Below are 7,429 nucleotides of genomic sequence, written 5' to 3'. Positions count from 1 at the left end.
TTTATAGATTTTAGAAGTTCACCTGTCAATTTTCTGTTATTCCAATTTTATTAGATTTAGGTGTCTGATAACCTAGTGTGCCATCTGCAACCGTAGATCGGATGCCAAAACTATAAAATGACGAATTGATCCTTTGTTTGTCTTCAACATCCTCCTAAAATTTCAACATTTTTTGCTACAGATTATTATTTTTCCTATAATTTTTACCAAAACTTGTTAGTTTGTCTGCAATCTCAAGGTCGCCGGATTCTGACCTAAATTGTCGAAGCTATAGCTCTCCGAACATAGGTCGAATTCCAAGTCTGTAAAAGACACAAATCCTTCTCTAGTTGTCCTCTGTCATCATGCAAAATCTTAGAAATTTTTATGGTAAGATTAATCTATAAATCTATTGTCATTAGAATAGGTAGGCAAAAGTCATGCATTTTAGGGTTCTTTATTAATTTCCATATTGAAATAATACCAAAAAAAGTGGTTTTCATATTCCATTCCATTTTTAGGATTAATATAGGTATCCATGCCAAATTTGGTTTGATTCTGAGTTCAATTTTTATATGTGTTAGTCAAACTGTCAAAAGAAAGGCGAAATTCAAACGAAATTCAGTGTTTTGTGATATTTTTTGCATTTTTAAGGTTTTAGCATGCATATAATCATATCATATCATCTTATGTTTGATTTTATCTTCATTTGCATTCATTTGAATTTTAAAACTCTCATTTTTACAAAATTTATCTCTGAAAATCCTGATTTCAAGGCTATCAGGGGTATTTTGGTCATTTTTACCTCAATTTCGAATTTCAAAACTTTATTTTCGAATTTTCATCATTTATTTCTCATGTTTATATCAGGGAGGTATGAATCATGGTTTATATCTAGATAAAATTTGATAATTTCCCGATATTATCGGATAAACCGAAAAAAACCTACATATTTATGCTAACTCGTTTTCTAGTTTTGCAGAGATATTTAGAAGGAAGATTTTATTCATTTTTTTATTTCATTAATGTAATATCAAATGTAATATTGGAATAAGAGTTACATTTTTGCATAGAATATGATGCATTGCATATAGTTTTCTTTTTGTAATTTTGAATATATGATTGATGATAATTCATGCACTTTTTCCAAATTCACTATAGTTGACATAAATCACACATGCACAAGCTTTTAGGGAGTTGACAAACTCAGTAGAATTCGTATTTATGGCCATAGTCAGAATACGAATGAGACTCAAATTTGTCATCTTCGTATTAGCCACATTCAACCTATACTCTTAGGCTATTTTCAAAAAACATTGCATATTTCAATTTTCCATAAATATTTTTTCAAAGTAGCATTCATTCATTTAAGTTAGAGTGCATCATGAAAATCTTTCATAGGGCCACAGACTCCTTTTTCTAACTTATTTTTCAATTCCATTTCAGAGAAATCGATTTTCTCAAAATTTTCCAAGTCTTTGAAAAAATGCCATATTTATATATTGTTGGGAAAATCCTTTTGTCATTAATTAATTGCAAATATGATCCACACCTTTCTAGAAATCTAAATATGGGTAAACCTTTCTTTGAAAATAATCAAATAGGGACCCTGGTCAACATCTATCATTTTGGAAAACGTGATTCTTTTTTTGGTTCATCTATTGTCCCTCAAAAATTCAAAAGTACTCATTCATCACCATAAAAATAAGTAAACACTTTGAACTCTTAATGATGAAGGTCACTGTTGTATTGGCTTGTGATATGACATTAAATACATAACCTTGTTTGGCAGTTTTCAAGGAAAAAAGGCTTATATTTGAAATTTAAAAAATGTGAACCCCATATTTAAAATTAAGGGCTAAAGATCCTTATTTTTTTCATCTTTTTTGCACAACTGACCGTTGATCTACCTATTAAGTTAGGTAAATAGTGACTTTTAAATCATGCTTTTCTGATGCATTTGTCATGAGGGTTGAAAAATCAATTATAATATACTAAATTTTTAAACTTTAGAAAAACATATTTTTACTTTAAAAAACTATGATCCAAGGGTCTATTCTTACGGCTCAAGGGGGTTTGGTGTAGTGGGGTGGGGCCTTGGCCACTAGACAAGTGGTCAAACTTAGATTTTCATGAGCAGCTCTCTTCTATCCTATGCAAGCGGACGCCCAGCATAGATCTTGGGGCAGGGGTCCTAGCCTTGAAGTTTTACGCTACTGACACGATGACCCTAGGTATGGCAGGCTGAGATAGTGTGACGTGGTCATTGTGGTGGGTGTAGTTGCTTCATGTTATAAGTAAAAATAGATTAATTCCTACTATTTTGACTGAATATATCCATAAGGTCAAATATGTGTGTCTTCTCATAAATGCACATGCTTATGAGCCTAACCATTTTTTGAAAAACTTTTTGTTATGATGAAAAACCTTTGCCGAAGAGAGGAAAACCCCGGGTGGGGAACCATGACTACCCTACCCATGAGGGTGGTGTATGTTCTCCCCCGATGATTCACTGAATCCCACGTCTGTGTTCGGGGGTCTGAATGAGCACCACATATACAAGCACATGGGGCTCGTATTCCCATGTATGTTGACATCACTTAGCATTGGAGTCTGGTGTGGTTGCAAAGACTTAAGTACCCTTTCTTGTTATTCTTCTCATAAAGCGATGGTTTGAGAAAATGATAAAAATACCCTTCATTCAAAAAAGAAAAAACAAACAGTTCAAAAACAGGACAAACATGTCCTCCATTCAGAAAGTCGAGGATGATGTTGACCTGAGCCATCAAAAATGTCCGTTTGAACTTTTTATTGCCATCTTTTTCTTCTTCCTTCTCCGTAAAACACTGTAAAACCCTCTCTCTCTAGAGAAGAAATCAAGGGAAGCAAAGAGTTTCCCTTGGAGAAGGCCATGAACATTAACCCTCTCACTCTCTCTCCCTTCTCTCTACTTCTGTGCACATCCAACAGACGATCCTACATTGCTACATCAAACACCGACTGACCTGCACACTTATTGTAGCATCGTTCAACTTGATGAGTTGTGGAGCCTGATTCATAGTTTTTGCCCTTACAGGAGGGGGGTCCGGGGGCTCCCCCCCGACGCAGATCCCGCTGCACAGTCAGCGAGCGGGGGTCCAGAGGGGGCCGCCCTTGGCGGGGGGCTAGGGGGGCAGCGCTCTCCGGACCAAATTTTTTGGAGGGCTTCCAACAACGATTTGTAGTATTATCGGGCTTTCCTACAACGATTTGTAGTATTTTCGGGTCTCCAACGAGCCCCACAATGATTTATAGTGTTATCCGACTTTTCAACAACGATTTATAGTGTTGTTGGATCTCACTATAGCGATTTCTAGTGTCTTTCGCAAATCTTTATAGCGATTTGTAGTGTCTTCTGCAAATCACTATAGCAATTTGTAGTGTTATTCAGTAAGCAAATCGCTGTAAATCGCTACCCGAATTAGGACCAACTTGTCAGGGCCATATCTCCCTAACCGGAGGTCTTATTCCAAATCCGTAAAAAGTGGTGTCTTCGTTATTGAGTCTAGTTTATTCTTGTAAATTTTCAGTGATTTCTATTATCATTTCATTCCCCATTTTAACTAAAAACCAGACCCCTATTATTCTATGTTATTTGAGTTGCACAACACCATTCTTGCTTGACATCCACATCTTGATTCTGGCATTCTCCTTGTAGGATTTTCCATTGATTTCTTCCAACCTTGCTTGGAACAAACATATGTCTTTCTCACCACGACACTCTGTGCATTTTTTGACCACGACACCCGGGACCCGTGCCGAGGGGGAGCCCCCGGACCCCCCTCTTGTAAGGGCAAAAACTCTAAATCAGGCTCCACAACGAATCAAGTTGAACGATGATACCCACGCTGGGAGGAGCCCCCAAACCCCCCTTCTGTAAGGGTAAAAACTCTGAATCAGGCTCCACAACGAATCAAGTTGAACGATGTAATCCACGATGGGAGGAGCCCTCAAACCCTCCTCCTATAAGAGCAAAAACTCTAAATCAAGCTCCACAACTCATCAAGTTGAATGATGCTACCCACACTGGGAGGAGCCCTCAGACTCCCCTTCTGTAAGGGTAAAAACTCTGAATCAGACTCCACAACTCTTCAAGTTGAATGATGCTACCCACGCTGAGAGGAGTCCCCAGACCCCTCTTCTGTAAGGGTAAAAACTCTGAATCAGGATCTACAACTCATTTAGTTGAATGATGCTACCCACGCTGGGAGGAGCCCCCAAACCCTCCTCTTGTAAGGGTAAAAACTCTGAATCAGGCTCCACAACAGTCAATGTGCAGGTCAGTCGGTGCTTGATGGAGCAATGTAGGATCTTCTACTGGATGTGCACAAAAGCAGAAAGAGAAGGGAGAGAGAGAGTGAGAGGGTTGATGTCCATGGCCTCCTCCAGGAGAGATTTCTTTCTCGGATAATCCTGCAGTGCAGAGACTGGGTCTTAAATAATCATCTTCGGGGCACTTAAGTCTTTACAATCACTCTTTTTCTAGAATCTATATTTTTTTTGGCACCAATGGAGAAGAGGGTACTTAAGTCTTTGCAATCGCATCAAACTCCAATGCTAATTAATGCTGACAAACATGGGGATATGAGATGCACAAGCTTAAATACGTGGTGCTTTTTGGGATCCCCGAACATGAGATGCCCTGTTCGAGGGGGGGGGGGGGACATATAACCTACTTCGACCCTACCCACCTCTGAAAGCTACGGACACATTGACCACTTGTCGGGTTTGATCCGGTGCTTTGATATCAGCACTCTCACAACCACCCCCTGGCGAGACCCGACGGTGGTGGCAATTTTTGGAAAAACTTATTTCACAATTTTGGGCAAATCATACAGACCGAAGTCTAAACGCCTCGTTAGACTGTTTCCTCGTGTGGATTTAAGACTTCAAACTTCCAGTTCAACTCATGCTCCTTGCTATACCCAGAGAGAGGGATCCAAATGGTAGAAACAGTTACATGTGAAAGATGTGGGGAAGGTGGAAGCATGAATCAAAATGAAAGTTAGTTAACCATGTGACGTGGGCAGTGGCGGAGCCACGGGTGGGCATGGGTGGGCGGCCGCCCACCCTAGATTTCGAAACCGAGTCAACTCGGGAAACCGAGTCGACTCGGGACTCGTGAAACCGAGTCGACTCGGGACCCAGGCTCTCGATGAGTCTAGAGCCTGCCGAAAGGGGGCGAGGGGTAAAACCCTCGCCACTTTTTCTCTTTCCTATGTGCTCTGCCCTTCTGTTCCGGCGTTCCGTCACCGGCAACCCCATTCGCCGGCTCTCCTCCCCTGTCTTCTACAGCCACCGGCGACTGTCTCCGGCCTCCCTTCGGTGAACCCGCGGTGCCCCCCAAGCTCCGACGACGCGAGGCACGGCTGTAGCAGTCGGACCTTCCTCCTCGTTCGCCGACGACCATTGCTAGCCGGCATAGCCGCCGACCGTCGCACTGTCGCAGGTAACCACCCCTCTCTCTTGCTTTTCTAGTCGATCGGCAGACACGATAACCCTGCTTTTGAAAACACGATAACCCTAAACCCTGTTTGCGGTTTCTGAGAAACTGAAGCCTTCGGTTTCTCAGAAACCGCAAAGCGTCGGTCAGACGACCCATGTCGCCGACCGAAAGACCTGTCGGCGACGACTGCCAGCACGACGCCGAGCGGACTTCGGCGAACATCTGATCCTCTGTACTTTTCGGTGATGGCAGCTGACCCTGATCGAGGTAGCTGACCCTCACCGGTGGAAGCAAAAAGGGGAAAAACCCTGCTGATGTAAAACAGAGTCTATCTGCCGAAAATTTTCAATTGAGTAGTAACACCAAGGTTGGATGTTATTTTTGGTTTGATTTTTCATTTTGGAAACCTTAGAACTACGATTACCCTTCTTTCCCTCTCAAAATCTCAACTCAATCTCAGACTCAGCCCCTCTCTCCTGTCATGTGGTCCATCCCCCTTTGACCATCGTGCTCCCCCACCATTTTCCAGCGTTGGTGACAGACTCAAAGCCTAAAGGAGGTCCCAACCCTCTTTCCTTCTCTCGAATCTCCATTCAATCTCATGACCCCTCTTTCTTGCGGTCCATCCCCCTCTGGCCTTCGCCACCATTTTTGGCATCAGCGATTGAGCTTTCGTCGATGACAGGTAACCTAATCTCTCTCTCTCTCTCTCTCTCTCTCTCTCTCTCTCTCTCTCTCTCTCTCTCTCTCTCTCTTTGTTGCAAACAACAACAAGAGGGAGTCGCTATTTCTGTGTTCTTTATCTCAAATTTTCTTGTTTCAAATTTATGGTTCGATTTATTGAATCATTTTTCTTGCCTCTTCTTATCCTTTTTTTTGTTATTTTATTAAATTTTTTACTCTTGGTGTTGGGGTTTCTTTAGATCTATAGTTCTTCTAATACTTCTATTGTTGAAGCCTAAATTTCATGTAAAGATATGAATTTGTGATGTCGCTTTCTATTTTTTTGTTTCTCTTCATATCGGATGTATAAGATTTTTTGTTTTCATTATTATAGGATGTTAAGGGCATCTGAATATGGGTATGTAGAATGGTTGTTTCCTTTGCATGTTGATTCTTCGCTCTAATGCTTTGCTTTAGTTATATATACTTGCAAATTAGACAATAAAGCATATCTTTTCATTTATTTGCTGTTGTTTATGATTTCTTTCCCCATGTGTTTTATCATGAATTTATTGTTACCACTTGACCTCTCTTTCCATTCTGGTTCTTGGCCATCTACTTAGATGGTCTATTATTTTGGATGCAAAATCCACAATGGATCAGTTCTTTTGGCTTTTGTAGATCAACTGGACCCTTTTATATTTCACACTTCTGGTGCAATTTCTATGCTTATAAAGTATAGGACTACAATTCTCTGAGACTTCTGCTAGGTACTATTTGTGGTGTCAATGTTTTGCTTGGAGCTTAGGTTGGCCAGTGTGAATGCTTTCTGCTTGGTTGTGCTATCTGAGTAGGAAGATGTATAAGATTTATCCTGTCAGGTCATTGAATGGAAATGGTAGTTCATACTTCATCTGGGTCGCTTGACTTTCCCAACTTGTGTTTTTCTGGTGGGGGCTTCATCCCCCTTGCCTCTGCGATCCCTTCTCGATAGGGGGCTTTGCCCTCTGTCCCTCGATTATCGGTTGGGGCTTTGCTTCTGATTGCCAACAGGGGTGCCTTGTTCTTGTTCTTGTTGTCATTTCATTTTACTCGATCATTTTTTGTAATGAGATTTGGCTTATATAACATTGTCATATTTTTTTTTCGTTGCGTAGGAATGGATAAGTTTATAACCAAAGGGTCAATCTTTGATAAATCTTCTGTAACTTGAGATGGAGAACCAAGTCAGAAAATATGTAAAACGGAAAATGATGAATCAGAGTTACCTGCAAACCCTACACTTCGTCCTTCTATTTCTAG

This window comes from Nuphar pumila, chromosome 3 (assembly GCF_984573655.1).
Source record: "Nuphar pumila chromosome 3, dmNupPumi1.hap1.1, whole genome shotgun sequence".
NCBI lineage: Eukaryota > Viridiplantae > Streptophyta > Magnoliopsida > Nymphaeales > Nymphaeaceae > Nuphar > Nuphar pumila.
This window is presented reverse-complemented; position numbering follows the sequence as displayed.